Raw genomic sequence first — 17556 nt, 5'->3', positions numbered from 1 at the left:
GGTTCAGCTTTCCCCACCTGCCCTCACCTCTGACCTGGACAAGCAGAGCCTACAGGGAGATGGGGCTCCGGTCTCTCAGGGGCAGCCCTCCTTTCTGGGAAGACATCAGGGGAATTGTGCTGAGAACCCTGGCCCCCACTCCCACACCCACCCCTGGACGCAAGGGAGCTAGCTTTCTTAGTCACTCCGGGGAGCTCTCCCTAAGACTAAACAGAGCCTTGGTTGAAGCTTCGCAGCATCAGCATCCTCTGATCTCAAGTTCAGCCAGAGACAGTTCAGCACGTCACCTCCCCCGATTGACAGATAATTTACCATTCCACTTCCCCTCTTTCTCCAGGGCAGAGGTGGTCGGACACCACTTTCTTTTTCTCCATATGCTTCCCTTAGAAGGCACACTCCATCTGCCTGAGAATCACAGAATTCTGAAGATGGAAGGGCTGTCAGAGATTCTCTAGTCCTTCCTTTACTAATTGTGGGGCTTCCACCTTTGTTCCTCCCTGATGGTCACCTGGTCTGAGCAACTCCCTAGCACGGGGACCCCACTTTTGCCATCAAAGAGAGTTAGAATTACTGAAACCCTAGTCCACCTCTCTGCAACTTCTTTTCCTTCAACAAAGGTCAGTTCTTCTGAAACTACAAAGAATAAATCTATAGATACTCGTACATTCACGTTCATAGAAGCATTTTTCATCATAACCAAAAGGAACCCCCAAATCCATTGACAGAGAATAGAGAATGGATAAACAAAACGTGGGTCATACATATAATGGGATATCATTCAGATTCTAGAAGGAAGAAAATTCTGACACGTGCTACAACATGAATGAACCTTGAAAACATTATGCTGAATGAAAGAAGCCCCACATAAAAGACAAATATTCTATGATTCACTTACATGAGGTACCTAGAAAAGGCAAAAATCATAGACAGAAAGCAGAATAGTGGTTCCCAGGGATTCAGGGGAGGGGAGGTGCTATTGTTTAAAGTGGTATATATACATGATGGAATATCACTTAGCTATAAAAAAGAACAAAGTAATGCCATTTTTTTTGGCATTACAGATTGTTAGATGGACCTAGAGATTGTTATACTAAGTGAAGTAAATCAGACATAGAAAGACAAATATATGATATCGCTTATATGTGGAATAAAAGAGCATACAAATGAACTTATTTACAAAACAGAAGTAGAGTCACAAATGTAAAAAACAAACTTATGGTCACCACTGGGATAGTGGAGGAGGGATAAACTGGGAGATTGGGATTGACATACACACATTACTATATATAAAACAGAGAACTAATAAGAACCTGCTGTACAGCACAGGGAACTCTGCTCAGTACTCTGTAATGGCCTTCATGGGAAAAGAATCTTTAAAGAAAAGAGTGGACATATGCATATGTGTAACCGATTCACTGTGCTGAACACCTAAAACTAACACAACACTGTAAATCGACTACAATAAAAAAATTTTTTTTTAAGTGTAGAGTTTCTGTTGGGATGATGAAAAGGTTCTGGAAATGAAGAGTGGTGATGGTAGTACAACACTGTAAATATAATTAATGCAATCGAACTGCACACACAAAAACTTTTAAAATGGCATGTCTATTTTATTATGGAAAAATACGGGAAAAATTAAATCAACTTCCCCTTTCAAAAGATAGCCATCCCCTTTCACAAGATAGCCACCCCCTACATTTTCTTTTTCAGCCTTAAAACCCCCAGTTCCTTCTAATAATCTTGAGATAATATGATTTCTAGACCCCACGGCCTCCTGGCTCCCCTTCTCTGAGGCCACTTGCTGTTTCCCCAGGTCTCCCTCAGAAGCACCCAGTTTAATCCCCACTGCAAAGGTGCACAGGAGGGGCCTACTGACTGCCTGTTTTGGCTGCCAGGGCAGAAAGGTCCAGGTTCAAAAAACATGCCCTATTCCGCCCCCACCCCCCTGCGGCTGCTTCCCCAGCTCAGATCCATTTCCCAGACAGCTGTGGGCAGCTGCAGCTGAGAAGTGAAACCAGCAGAGGCAATTGGCGGAGGGCTGGGTGGGGGTGGGGGGCAGCATCTCAGCTGAGCACACTCTGGCCTTTCCACATATTTGCCTCATTTCTTGTGGGTGTTCAGCAAATGGATATGGGGCAGGCATGGGAGGCATCTCTCTCCAGGCACTCAGGGATGCCTCTCATCAGCTCCCACCAGAACCCACCAGCAGCCTGTGGCCAGCATCGTGGGGCTCAGGCACCCCGGCTAGACCAGCCCCTCTCGGACCATCTGGAAAAGGTTTGAAAGTTTGAAGCAGGAAAGTTCCCTTTTGGATTTTAAAGTATGTTGAAACCAAGCAGCCTGGGTGTTGGTCTGATTCCACAAGTGAGTAATCCATTTCCTGAAAGTAAACTGCTCACCCTTTGGAAGTGGACCAGGGATTTTGGGGTGCCATTTGAAATGTCACTAGCTGGGTAAATATTTACTGGCACAAGCCATGGAGCTTTTCTAGGAATGTCAGTTAATTTACGAAATTAATGACCCTTAAGGTGGCACCTTTAAAAAAAGTCAATTTGTCTTTTGTACCGGGTGAGCAGTTTTATGCCTGGGACGGGTTATTGAGGGGAAGGGAGCTCCTCTGACTGCTTAGAATAACCACATAGAAATTAAAACCAGGTCTGACTTTAAAATCTCTAACTTCTAACTCTTCTTGACTCCTGATCTTCTATTAAAATCAGAGCCAATGATAGGTTGACTTTGGAAAACTCTCTTTTCTATGCCAATCATTTGTCTGGAGTTTCAAATGACAGGATTTGAAAAATCCCCTCTCTGTGAGTCTAGTGGCCTTGGGGCTTCCATAGAGAAGATCTCCTCTATCCCCTCTTATTCAGAGCTGTGCACATCTGGGTATACCTGGAGACGTGTCTCCCGTTCTCCCGTGTGGAACAATTTAGACTCCAAATTAGGTGGCTGGAGAAAACCTTTTGCGTTAAAGAATAAAAAGGTTATTTCTCTGGGGCTCAAACGATCACTTAAAACAATCCTTTCAAAAAGACTCCTGTGTTTCCCGCTTCACGAACAGGCAGTCTGCAGGAAGGCATCTAAAGTTTCTGATTAAAACTGTGCAGACAGAGGACTGTTTTTGGAGCTTTGCTGGGAAGAGGAGGAGTTGCATGTGCGGCAGCCTCTGATGTAGGAATAAATCAAGCTGAGAAGCGATTCTCAGTGGAACAATCACAGAAGTTTATGAAGCTGATAGAGGAGAGGTTATTCTGGATTCCCCATCTCATGCTCAGCCTCCCGTCGGCACTCGTCAACCTCTCACAGAACGAGTCCTTTCAGTAGAGAATCTGGGAAAGTTTATATGTGACTGTGTTGGGCTCAGGCATCACCACTACCCACTGGGGTCTTCCTAGACAGAAATGGGGGTTTCCCTGACTCTGGCATGGTCCTAGCATGGACTTTGTTCTGCATGACAGCCACTGGTGCCTAGGTTTTAGGGCAAACCTATAGTATCCTAGAATCAGATGCCATCTACCTGCTGTTCCATTCCCATCAGGGGGTACCCCAGGAAGGATATAACTGTGGCTCCAAGAGATGATGTCTCTCTCTCAGTGTTCTGGAGTCTGAGCCCATAAAGGCCAGAGCATCAGCATACACTTCTGTCCCTGCAGAACCAAGCACAGTGTGATCACTTGGGTACACAGCTGCCCCAGGCAAAGCCCACCTCTAACAGCACTGCCTGGTGGCTGACCACAGAAGAAAACAATATACTGGGTGCCGGGAACACAGGCTTGGCAATCCGGGTAGCCAGCAATGCTGAAAACGCTTTCCCTTGTTCATTCATTTCCTTCCTTTCCAACGGGCCGGGCCTATGTATGAGGCTGCTGCTGCTGCTGCTAAGTCGCTTCACTTCTGTCCGACTCTATGCAACCCCAGAGATGGCAGCCCACCAGGCTCCCCCGTCCCTGGGATTCTCCAGGCAAGAACACTGGAGTGGGTTGCCATTTCTTTCTCCAATGCATGAAAGTGGAAAGTGAAAGTGAAGTCGCTCAGTCGTGTCCGACTCCTAGCGAACCCATGGACTGCAGACTACCAGGCTCCTCCGTCCATGGGATTTTGCAGGCAAGAGTACTGGAATGGGGTGCCATTGCCTTCTCCAATGTATGAGGCAGCATTGCTTAAACAGAAGTCACTGAATGCCTGAAAAATAGGACTGGGCTGTCCTGTTAGTAGAGTAGGAATTTGCTCTTAGTTTATTTCCTTTTATGCTTTAATTTGGCACATGTGTATTCTCCATCACATTATCTTTTCTATTTATCTTTTGAAGAATGCAGCCACAGTCAGAGTACTGATCTGGAGCCGGGCATAATGGCTTATTGACCATGTGCTGAGAAACTGTCTTCAAGACTTTTGGGGACAAAACTAAATGCTTAAAATACAAGTGATGGCCAGTAAACATTAATCAACAGGGTCACTGGGAGTTGGGAAATATCAGAGAGATTTTCAAGCTGAGTCTTTGGGGGGGATGTGTGCTGGGAGGGGCTCTTGTTGAGCCTTAGGGGTCCACATACGGTGTGTGTTCCCTGGTTACCATTGGTACCAGTGCTCAACAGCCCACAGGAAACCATCTTATTCTGCTGGGTTGGCCAAAAAGTTTGTTTGGGTTTTTCTGTACCCTCTTATGGACAAACTCGAACGAACTTTTTGGCCAGCCCAATATTTTCTATGATTCTGTCCTGTACAGATATGGCCTGGGGAGATGGAGTGGTCACAGAGGAGAGCAAATGTGATGAAACATTAGAAATAGGAGACCGACAGGGAACAAGCCTCAAGTATTTCTGTTGCTCCCTGAGTCCTGGGAATAAGGATACCTTACAGACATCTCCCCCTATAAACTCATACCTCAAGACTCTTCCATGCATGCAGCAGACACCCTATGACCTCAAACATTAGAAAGCCTGTATTATGGGCTGAGAACAGGGCTCCTTCTTCACCTAAGGATTCCTGAACCACACACAGACCTTTAATGGAATGCCCACTTCAGATGTGTTCACAGTATTTATCCCTGCACTCCCAGGAGGGTCAGTCATATGACCAAACGCTGTACGCCGTAGTAGCTTTCTTCAGGAGCTCTGCATTTCTTCTTTATTTTATTATCCTTTATTCTTATTTTTAAATTTTTATTTCCGCATTTCTTCTTAAAGTGGGGTATTGCATCAAGCATAAATCTTTCCAGTATCTATGACCTGTCACAGCTTACTTCTACTACTTGTCTTTGGGGAGATTTCTACTTCCTACTTTGTTTAAACGTAAGAAAACTGCTGAACTGGTCTCCCCAAAGATTTTTCACTTGGAGCCTCATCAAAAAGTGCCTAAAAACTTTTCCAGAGTCAGCAGTGTCCCCCACACATAATGATCAGTACACACACACAATAACCTACTCAACCTCTGGTTATTACTATCTAACATCTGTTGAGGACTTTTTAAAAAAGTTTGCAAAATCTCTTTCTGAACATTATCACATCTGATTCTCAAAACAAGTGTGACTGGGCAGGTGGTGAGGAAGTCGAGGCTGGTGGAGGTGAAATGACCCACCTCACCCAGGCCCCCTGAGCACCCTAGACCCGGCCGCCCAGCCCAGCACCGCGGTCCTCTGCCCTCTCACCGTGAGCCTCCGCTCGGGCTCACTGGATGTAGGTCTGCTAGGCCTGACCCATTCACTGTTTTCTTAGTTCTTCTTACGGACACATCTACATGTCCTGGATGGACATTAGAAATTTAATAGTATATCTCCCAGCATGTCTCCAACGCAATCGAAGAGTCGGATTATAAAAGCAAATAAGACGCTGCTTTAGTCTCTTTTCTGGCTCTGCTGGCAGGGTGTGAGTGAGTTGGGTGTGTCAGTAAGGGGAGAAGAGCCTCCAGAACATACCATTATGATTATCTAACAATAACAATCCTTGCTGGCAGCGTCCACTGAGATTAAAAGCCTGAGGTTTCTTTTTTTAATTATTTATTTTATATTGGAGCATAGTTGATTAACAATGTTGTGTCGGTTTCAGGTCTTCAGCAAAGTGATTCAGTTATGCATATACACGTGTCTATTTTTTTCAAATTCTTAGCCCATGTAGGTTGTTACATGATACTGAACACAGTTCCCTGTGCTATACAGTAGATTCTTGTTGGTTATCTATTTTAAATATAGCCCAGGGACAGAGGAGCCTAGTGGGCTGCCGTCTATGGGGTCACACAGAGTCGGACACAACTGAAGCGACTTAGCAGCAGCAGCAGCAACACCATGTACAGGTCAATCTCAAATTCCCTAACTATACCTCCCCTCCATCCTTCCCCCTAAGTAACTATAAGTTCATTCTCTCAGTCTGTAAGTCTGTTTTGTAAATAAGAGGGTGTGGAGAGAAGGGTACTCTCCTACACAGTTAGTGGAAATGTAAATTTGGAGAACAGTATGGAAGCTCCCTAAAAAAACTAAAAATAGAGCTACCATATGATCCTGCAACCTCCTGAGAAAAACATGGTCTGAAAGGATACACACCCCTCGATGTTCATTGCAGCACTATTTACAATAGCCAAGATAAGGAAGCAACCTAGATATCCATGGAGAAATGTATAAAGAAGATGTGGTACATATATACGATGGAATATTAGCCACTAAGAGCATGAGATTTCTTTTACTCTACATGGCAACAAGTTTTTGAAGTAAGAAAAAAAAAAAGTAAAAATATAAAGTGCTATATTAGGTTTCAGGGATGCTGGGTGGGCTTCCCAGATGTTGCTAGTGGTAACGAACCCTCCTGCCAATGCAGAAGCGATAGGAGCTGCAGGTTCAATCTCTGGGTCGGGAAGATCCCCTGAAGGATGGCATGGCAACCCACTCCAGTATCCTTTCTTCAAGAATCCTATAGACAGAAGAGCCCAGCGGGCTACAGTCCATGGGGTCACAAAGAATCAGACACGACTAAAATGACTTCACACACACACACACACAATGCTGGCTACTTTGAAATTTCTTAAAACTTCAACATGATGAACTGAAAAATGTGTTGGAACAGAAATTTCTGGATCTTGTTTCAACTAAGTCACTTTTCAATTTTCCAGAAAAGGATATTTAGTAAATGTGGCTAAATTTAAGTAACTTAATTTAGTTAGTGTGTTAGTCATTCAGTTATGTCCAACTCTTTGTGACCCCATGGACTATATAGCTCACCAGGCTCCTCTGGCCATATAATTCTCCCAGCAAGAATACTAGAGTGGGTTTCCATGCCTTTCTCCAAGGGATCTTTCCAATCCAGGGATCGAACCTGGGTCTCCTGCATTGCAGGCAGATTCTTTGCTGTCTGAGCCCTTAAAATAACCCTATCAAAAAGTAATCATACACTAAAAAGGCCTCAACACTCACATTACAACCCTAAACCTCACCTCTGCTCACAGTCCAAAGACAAATACAATCCAAGTCTCTCAGCCACAGACCTGAAAATTGTCCTGCCTTGGCAAGATGCACCCACGGCAGATGCATTTAAAGGAGAGTGGTAGTTATCAAGGCCCAATTTGCCTTGCATTGTCTTATTAAGTTTTATTTTCTGAGAAGTAACTTTTTTTCAGACAGAAAATCTGGCAGTTGTTTTAAGACTGTTACTTTTTCACTTACATAGTTCTTATTCTACAGCTCCATGAAGCCTAAGAAAAGATTTCTGTATAAAGAAATACACAATGATGTCAGACATGCTGGTGAGATTTCCCACCAAGCAGCACGGGAATGAATGATGGTGAAGGGCCGTGGAACAATACACACACAGGGAACGTGGGGCCAGCGAGACTCTGAACACACACACTGCAACTTCTCTGGACACACACACGGGTCCCATCACCTCTGCCTCCATATCTTCCAGGTCACACCTGGTCTCCATTACCGCAGGTCCCAGACCAGATCCTCTCATCAAATCCTAAAGGCTGTCAAACAGAAAGACGTATTTCCCTTCACACTTTTCGAGAGGTAGGTGGATCTGGGAAGGGGAAGCAGATGGAAGCGTAACCGTGTGGAAACCTGTGACACGGAATGGTTTAGTTCAGAGTTGTTTACAGCTGCAGACAGGACCTCAGGGACACAGTCCTAGGTTCTAAGTCCAGGAATGTAATCTCTTGTGCCTCAGTTTCCTCATAACATCAATACTCTTCCATCCTCAGCCACTTTTGAAAATTTGACCCCTGGTCAGGGAACTAGATCCCACAGGCCACAACTAGAAATCCTGCCACAACTCAACATCTTGAGTACCATAAGAAAGACAGAAGAGTCCACATGTTGCAACTAAGACCCAGTGCACCCAAATAAATACAAATAAATATTTAAAAAAAATTTTTTTAAGACAAAAAAAAAAGAATGACATGGCAAACATGATTTGTGCATCTATAGACTCAGCACAAAGTGTAATAATAAGGCATTCACTTTGAACGGCCTTGTCTAAAGTTCTTCACTCCTACAAGCTTAACTCATGCTCAGACCTCAAGGCATCCTCTGCAATCCAGTCTTTGCCTAGGACCCTGCATTGTCTGGAAAGGGAAGAAAGTTGAAATGTTCTTGGTTGCACATTTTTATTTTTAGCACTCCTAGAAAAGATGAAATTGTTTCTCATGTAATTCATTTCTCATAATATTAGCACTTGTGTTTTAAGAGCATGTAGCAGGGAGCTATTATTGTTAGAGGAGACAAGATTAGCATAAAATGGCTGAATTATAAGGTATATTGCTCATTCTCTTCTGTGGCTGAAAACATCTTCTAAATATCTGCTTTCCAATTGGCAGCTCCCAAAGATTCCTGGTCCAATGGACTATAGACACATAAGAATCACCAAATGCCACCTTTAGATATTTGACCTTCAGTCCCTGTCTCCCAGAATGATGGGACACTGGCTTATCTGTGAGTTTCCACAATGTCCTACTAGCTGTCAGACACAAAATTCAAATCCGAGTCGGTAAAAAAATAAGCATTTGAGTATCTCTCTTCCTTGTTTCCCCCACTTCTTTCTGCTGCCTCTCTCCTGTATTTGTAACTACTTCTACATGTTACATAGTACAAAGAAAGGGCAATGGCACTCGAAAAATCTGAGGGAAAAGTTTGAGTCAAGCAGAACATAAAATAAAAGATTGGGATTATCCAGGATTTCAATTATACATGCTCTCCCAGTAGACTGTAAGCTATATATATATATGTAAATAAATATGTATAAATATATATATATATATACACACATATGTGCTGCATGCACACACACCTATTACAGATAGATAGGTAAACAGAGTCAAAGGGATAGAGAGAATAATGAATGAATGAGATTTGGCTGCAAGTCATTACAAAAAGAATTCAGAAACTAGTGTAAACCCCAGGAGATGAATTCAGTAGACAAAAATGTCCTTTCAACCAAACAGTTCCAACATATGAGAGAATTTCCTCCTTTCACCAAAGCCAAATATTTGACTGTGCTTTAAAAGACTAATTAAAACAATATTGTGGTATTCAACCATGCGTGGGTTATGAAGAGGAACCTCCACTTCATAAGCAGACACTGAATCTGTGGCAAGAGAGTAACGCAGGAGTAGCAGAGACCTTGCTTTGTTCCATTAATACTCACACATCCACTTGGTAAGAACTGTAGCTTGGAACAATGATTTCCATCACAAAGCTCCTGAAATGCCAGGAATGAGTCATGGCGTGGTGCCTGGGCATCGCACTGATTTTCTCCATTAACTAGGCATACATACTGACAACTTCCAGGAGAAGAGCTGAATGAGTCAGGTTCAGGAATAAACCACATCAGAATACTATGTGCGTGGGGGAGGGAGGGTAACAGGAATGGCATTTTTTTCGGTTATTGGTTTGTTCTCTTTAAATAGAAACATGCATAAAATGTATTTCTCCGAAGACTGCCGAAAGCATAGATCCATCCAATTATCAAAATTCTAACACCACGACCCCAATGGCTACCCAAACACTACAGTGTGGTAAAAGCCACTATGACCAGTGAGAGCTTCTCAGGAACAATTCCACGGCCCCTTTCACACACACCTTTTGACCTCTTCCAAACACCTTCTCTTGTCTTGACTTTCTTCTTCAAGTGTCTTCCACTAGCTGACTTTCAGAGAGAAATGGAACAAGTCAGGTAACAAAATGGCCAGAATTCCAGCAGGACACGTGCAGTCCTTCAGCAGGTACACGCAGACTCCTGGCTCAGTGGGAAGCAAAATGCAGAACGCAAGGCTCTAGACCATGGGGACTTCTTCTGCATCTTGGCATGCTCCCTCTTGCCATTCTAGGTAAGGAAATTGGAGTTCAGATCTCTTTAGCCATCTTCTTTCTTAAAAATAGCTTCCTAGGTATAAGAGATAAAGACCTAGAACATTGTTATCCTGGCTATTAAGAAAAATTTTCTTTGAGTATACTTTGGGAAGCCCAGCAAGGCAGAAATATTGAAAGTACAAAAAGCATCTGTGACTAACATCTTTCCAGAACTTCTGATCTTAAGTTTTGAACCTGGACCGTAAGATGGTTTGGAAACTGAGAAGAATCACAAGAAACAGAGAATTGTGACTATGCCAAGAGCGCTTGAAAAGCCAAAATGTGCAGTTAATGAACAAGGGTGATGATGAGGAGTCAGTGGATCTCTTTTCTAACAAGGACCTGCTGTGGTATTCAGGGGCTCCTTTGTCCAGGATTAGACTCAATTGCTCTGCATCTTTCCTAGGATTGAGCCACAGGCTTGCTTTTTCTTTTTTTGGATTTGGCCTCCAATGCTGAGGCACGAGTCAGTACACACAGATGAATAGATTAGCTGAGCTAATTTAAGGGAGCCCTACCATGGAAGGATTCTTTTTTAGCCCTCTATATTTAGGTTAAGGTTTGTGCCTGAGCAAGACACTCACTGAAGGACTGAATTTTCTAAACCATGCAAGGGAGGAATCTCTCTTATGAGATCTTCTTCCTAACAGGCTACTTGCTGGTTTCCTGGGCTCTGATGGCCCCATAGCCACAGTCTTAAAACAGGCTAATTAAGGTGACCTCGTTCATATTACAGGGTGACTCAAGCCTCACTTTATAAATTCAGTGAGCATATACCGAGTTGGGGGAATCATGGCTGCTAAATATCCCTGTCAGATTAAACTTGATCAAACTTAATTGGATATGATGGCTTGATTGATTTGCTACCAGAAGCAAGCATTTTGATTAAATCACTGAGTTCCTAAATTTTATATTTGGTAACAAACTCAAGATTCCAAAGCTCTCCACCGCTGAAACATGAATTCTCATGTTCTTACCCTATTGCTTAATCAGATCTAATGCGTGGCTAAGGAATATGTTTAAAGGTTAGGCCTCAAGCAAACATTTCAGGAAGATCTCGTGGCTTCCTGTGTATAAGCTGCTCTCCATGGTAGGGGGTTCTGGGCCTTCTTTGAAAATCTCTCCCTGTCCCATTGATTTGGATGTCATTTGGTTGGGGCATAGCTACATGGACTCTTAGGGATACACTGCACAGTTACAGTGACAATGTGTCAGTGGGTTTCCTTCTCATGGTTTTGACATTTAAAGATTGCTGCAGAAAGGGAGACTCCATCTGTGCCCTCCTGCTGGTAGAGACTAAACACCTGTACGGTAGAAACCAAGCCAGGATCTGCTCAGTATCAGAATGGGCCTTTGGAGAACACAATCAATTACCCACTGCCTTCTCTTTTGTTTCTCTAAATTCTTGGGCAAGCTGAAGAGGTCAAGTTTTAAGCAAGCTGCTGTTGCATTCTTACTTTCTTAGAAAATGTATATCCAAAAAGTAACCAGGAAGAGCAGCAAAACTCCTGCCCTTCTCTCCGTCAACGTGGAATGGATTGACTCGGCGGCAGCTTTGCTGCCACTGAGTATATTAGCTTCTTAAACAAGACAAACCCCTTGCCAGGTTCTCACCCATATTCTGCAGGGACACAACACAGGCTGCCTCTGCATAACCTCTTCTTCCCCTTGAAAAGAACGCAAACGTCATGCTTTAATATTTCGGTATTTCTTTTTGGATGCAAGTGGGATGTTAAAATGGATTGAGGTCACAGTGGGGAGAAGTAAATGGATTTCTCACACACCTCCCCCACTTGACTGTATGTGCTCCAAGCATGGTGTTGTAAGACTTGGAGATTAGGCTGCATGCTCAGATAGAGGCAATGGAGGCTTCAGAAGGCAGAGAAGAGTGGCCCCCAGAGTTAAGGTCTGAAGAAGAACCAATCCAGGTCCATGGGCTGAGGTTTGAAGGTGAAGAGTAATGGCTGGGACTGTTTACACAGACAGAAGACAGTTATTTAAGGGTGAAATCTGATCTACCTTCGGCTCAGCCAAAATGATGATCGGAGAGAAGTGTTATATACTATTTCTTCTTAGACTCAGCTGCCAAAGGGCCCTGCAGAGCAGAGCAGTAGGGCTGCTGGGTGGGGGGGCCACTGCTTCCTCCTAAGGGCCAGAGAGCCACCCACCCTCGCCCGGGGGCCCCGGGCCCCACTGTAGAGCTTCCCCCAGGGATACCTTGGCATCCTGACAGCAGGTGGGGACTCAGGGGACTTTCAGAACGTTCCTTCTAAGCGGGCTGAGAGGGTAAATGAAACCAGTCCAAACTTCAAGTGCTAAAAGCAACAGGCAGCCTTTCAAGTGCTAAGAGCAACAGGCAGCCTGCTCTGCTGACACCAGCACAAAACACTCGGTCAAGAACAAGACAGCCATTATCTCTTCATGGATCCTGAGCGAGCGTCTCTTGCCTGTATTGTTTTCTAACTTTGAAGCACCACATAAGGATGACCTTGGGTTCAAGGTAGGGACCTGAATGTTTATAGGACCTCACCGTTTCTGACACAATGTATTAGTCTGGCCATTTAGGCCTAAGTTTTAAAGACTCAAATTCTGCCTCTGGGCATGCGTTGCTCCCACTGAAGTTGATGTGATTTGGCTGTCAGACAGCGAGGGGCAGATGTCACTCTTGTGCAAGGATGTGATAGATAAGTAGTGGTTTCTAAGACCAGAATACAATGATCTGATAAAGAGCCATTGATGGAGGGTAGAAAAAATGCCTTTAAAGCCCACATCAACAAACACTCCCAGTCATTCTAGAACGTGCCCTCTGAGTCTACCTTCCTAGCTTGCAAGGGAACCTTTGAGCCAGGGCCCCAGGCAGCGCCCTGGAGATCACTCTCAGTCTCCTCAGGTGGCCCTGGGCTGCAGGCAGAACGCAGCCTGAGCCAGAAGATTTCTCTTCCAACTGTTAAGTAGGTGCTATTCCACTCTCAGTCACTGTGGGAAGATGCATAGCGGGTTTCAGAGCCACAGATGATTTTATAGTCGCACTCCATCATTTGATTGTTCCCATGTTACAGACAGACTTCACGGTAATCGATCTTGATTTGATACGTATAGAGATGTATCGTGTGCTACTCTGTTCCAAAAATAATTTTAAATGACTTGCATGTAGTCTTAGGAACTGCTTGCACATCCCTGTAACACTTAATAAATTGGTCCTCCCGTGCACGGTTCTGCATCCTCAGACTGGAATCAGCGGTTGGGGAACCCGAGGACACGAGGACTGACTGTTTTATCCTCTGGTGACTTGGCTGATTTCTTAAAAATTGAATGCAGCCTTTACACAGCTGAAGTTGAAACCTAAGGCATTTCAACCCTCCAATTTTTCACTTAAAAACAAATCCCAAGATGACAGGCATCCTCTCGGGGGCCCTACGACTGTCCACAGCCCTTTCTGAAGTCCTACTGATGCAGCTATGAGTGCGGAGAGGAGTGAGCAGACTGCGATAGCTTCCAACCCCCGCACAAAGTGTAACACCTTTGTGTTGACTGAAAACAAAGATGACTGAAAACAAAGTCCGCTGTGATGGGTTTTGATCATCTCTACCTCCCCGCCACCCTAGCATAGAGAGCAAAGATGACTGCATACATCCTGAGGCTTAAAAGAACAAATGAAGACAACAACAAAACAGCTGGCTAAACCCTAAAGAAAGAAAAAATCTGTAACCTGAAAAGGAAGCAGTAGATGGGGGCAATGTGTGACATGTCCTGTCCCCCATCCATGCCTCTGCACCTCCCATCTCTTTGTCCCCAAGTTTAGCTTCCTGCTGGGGCTCCGCTGCACATCTTAGCTGAGGTGTCAATTCAAGCCTACGTGTTGAGCCCTGATAATCCGGGCTTCGATTTCATGCCTGCTGGCATCAGGTTCATTGCCATGTTCACTGGAACTGAGATGTGGAGACCTTTCCTCAGGTTCAGATTCTGGCTTTACACACATACAATTCTAGAAGACTGAGTACATTTCACATTTTCGTAAAGTCCAAAGTTCTGGCCTGACATTCAAGACTTCCCTGCCTGGCCCAAGTCACTTCCCAAGCTGCCTTCCCCGCCTCTCCCACCTTCCCCGACCCTCTGTCTCAGTGTGGACTCCGCAATGGCTCATGCAACCCTCCATGTGTGGAAAAACATTACCCACCTTCACTTGAAGGGTGAATCTATACCTGTCCTTCAGCAAATTTATTTAACAAACACCGACAGAGCATTCACTGTGTGCCAGGCACAGTACTGAGCACTGCATGTCTTACTTCATCCTCGCAACACCTCCGAGAGGTAGGTACTATCATTATCCCCATTTTAAAGATGAGGAAGTAGAGGCACAGAGACATGACCTGGCTCCTGGCCCAAGGAACCACAACCAAGCAGCAAAAGGCTAGAGTTCAAACCTGGTGGTCCAAGTACAGAATCTACACTCTGAATGACTATGCTAGGCAGCCTCTTTCATAAAACCTGTGTCCCCCAACTCCAGCCAAAACTGCTCTCCTCCTAAATTCCATAGCTCGTTAGTGGGCTTCCCAGGTGTGCTTGTGGTGAGGAACCCACCTGCCAATGTGGGAGACACAGAAGATGTGGGTTTGATCCCTGTGTCAGGAAATTCCCCTGGAGGAGGGCATGGCAATCCACTCCAGTATTCTTGCCTGGAAAATCCCATGGACAGAGGAGCTTGGTGGGCTGCCATCCATAGGGTCGAAAGGAGTTGGGCCCCGACATGACTTAGCATGCATTAGTGGTATCTCTCTTACGATCCTACTATTTTCTTCCTAACTTTCAAGATGTTTATGGGCATTTCCCCCTTCCTGGTAGCAGGTAGGATCCTTGAGGACTGAAACCACATCTGATTCAACACTGGCCTCTGCGCTCAGCCCTGAGCCAGGCACGTGCTCTGCGGGTGTCAGTCAACATTTGTTTGTAGATAGAAGAAAGCAGACAAGGAAGGAAGAAGGAACCCACTCAGCTAAGGGATCCCCTGCTAGAGTGAGGAAACACCTCGTTCTTTGTTTTCATCCCTATGTGGCTGGGATTTTTATGTTTACTTTGTTTTTGGAGCAATCTTAGCTGCTGTGGTAGGGAAGGCAGGTAGTTTTGAAGATTAGATGTGTGTGCTATATGCATGGGTGGCATCAGCCGTCAAATTCCCCTTTGTTCTTCCCATACACCCAGCTATTTATAGAAGCAGTGGTAATGATAATGATGACAAGACCAGCAAAACAACATCAAACTACTATCAATTATCGTATGCCTGTGCTAGGCACTTTCTATCCAGTATTTGCAATCCTTTCATTAGCCTTGCATCCAGGCCTTATCATCCTTATTTCATAAATGGGAACTGAGATTCAGAAGAGCTAACTCTTTCTGCCAAGGTCATGAGCTGTTAAAACATACAGCATAGAGTTGTGAACCCAGTTCTGCTTCCCTGAGGGTCAATCTGGGCTCCATGGAGTCCTGTAGAAGCAAAGAAAAGCAAGTCACCTGGCCCATTCCTTCCTTACTTCCTGGACTCTCTGTGGTTTAGTCTTCTAGGTGAAAAGCTACCCTCCCACATGCACAGTTCTTGCAAGAAACCAGATTAACAGTCACCTACATTCACATTACTCAGAGAGCCCTTAATTACTAGGAACAGACAGGATCATGGTCACAGAAATGTCTATGACATCTACAAGAGGGAGGGAGTGTCCATGGGAGTAGGGGGCAAAGGATGGGGCCAGGCAGATTTGTTTGGAGTCAAAGAGTCAGAGAGAGAACTAAATGTTTTGTTTAGAAGAAGGAATAAATCACTTTTCATTGAACTATAAAGTTGTCTTAGTTGGGCCACAACAAACACTCAATGCGTTCAGAACATCACCACAAAAACATGTTAGCGGTCTGGGGCGTAAACAACTATTTTCCTTTGTATAGGAAGAGCAAGGCTTTTCACCCTGCAGGGGCGGGGTCAGAGGGAAGTCTTCAAAATGCAGCAGACACTGAAACATGATTCTACTCTGAGTCCTCAAATCTGCAACAGTATTCTGTTCACTTCAGGATTCCTGGTGCAAAGCGTTCTGTAAATGCTCACAAATTCAGGCTTCCATGGCCGTTACGTGATAGGCCACTTCCTCTAAAGTGCTCTAAAGCGCACAGCACGTTTCAGTTAGACTTTTCTGTGTGTAAGAGAAAAGTGGTGCTGTCACAAGCAGAAAACCTAACAGCCACTGAGGGCCAAGTTAAAAAACCAACCACATTAACGGTGGACTAAATAGAAGAGTTGCTTCTCAGGATAAAAGCCTCCATTAAATAATCTTCATCAGCTGGTTTTTAGCCAAACTTGACAGACAAACTACTCATTTGCAGCTGTGGTGATTTCGAGTCTATGACTTTTCCTTTAAGGGACCAACCCATGGAAAGCACTGGTTGTGGAGGGAGCCTCGGGGAGAAAGTGGTAACCTTCCCCTCTCTAACCAACTCTGCGTTGGGGGAAGGTATACTCCTTAATGGGCTTCCCTGGTGGCTCAGACGGTAAAGAAGCCGCCTGCAATGCAGGAGACCTGGGTTTGATCCCTGGGTCAGGAAAATCCCCTAGAGAAGGAAACGGCAACCCACTCCAGTATTCTTGCCTGGGAAATCCCATGGACAGAGGAGCCTGGTGGGCTGCAGTTCATGGGGTCACAAAGAGTCAGACACCACTGAGCAACTAACACTTTCACTTTTTCACTTTGCTGTACTCCCTAACAGTCCCTGGACTAAGTCTCCTAATGAATAGACTATAAGGAAGAAGGTATGGAGCTGTGTTTGGAGAGTTTCACAGTAATTAACTTACAACACTGATCCAGGTCATAGCTACAGATCAGCAGCCTGGCCAACACTCTGGCTGATAAATGGTGCTTTGGGTCAGTCTCAGAAGGCAGCACAGGCTGCCAATGTGTGCTCGGCCCTGAAGGATGGGAGACAGAGATGTGGGGAGGCTGCTTCCTGTGGAGGAAGGATCCTGTGCCGAAGCACAAGAGTCTTTGGGAACTAGGAAACGGAACACATCGGCTGCAGCTGAGAACAGGTTTGGGAAGAGTAGGAGAGACGACATACGAGGTCAGCTTTGGGAGGGCTGCTGCGTGAGAAGACAAGTGGCAGTTTTTGAAGAGGAAATACTGTCTGAAGTATGGGGAGGTACATCTGGTGATGGCCGAAGGAGGGAGCCGGGTGGAGAGAGAACAGTT

At 44.8% G+C, this 17556-nt stretch overlaps 1 protein-coding gene across 4 annotated transcripts in view; it reads right to left on the bottom strand.

The window, feature by feature from the left end:
- SAMD4A (sterile alpha motif domain containing 4A) overlaps nucleotides 1-17556 on the bottom strand; it is a 226904-nt gene that overhangs the window by 109233 nt on the left and 100115 nt on the right. The window lies entirely within an intron of this gene.

This window comes from Bos indicus, chromosome 10, assembly GCF_029378745.1.
Source record: "Bos indicus isolate NIAB-ARS_2022 breed Sahiwal x Tharparkar chromosome 10, NIAB-ARS_B.indTharparkar_mat_pri_1.0, whole genome shotgun sequence".
NCBI lineage: Eukaryota > Metazoa > Chordata > Mammalia > Artiodactyla > Bovidae > Bos > Bos indicus.
Note: the sequence above shows the minus strand (reverse complement) of the source record. Positions and strands in the feature narration are given on the sequence as shown.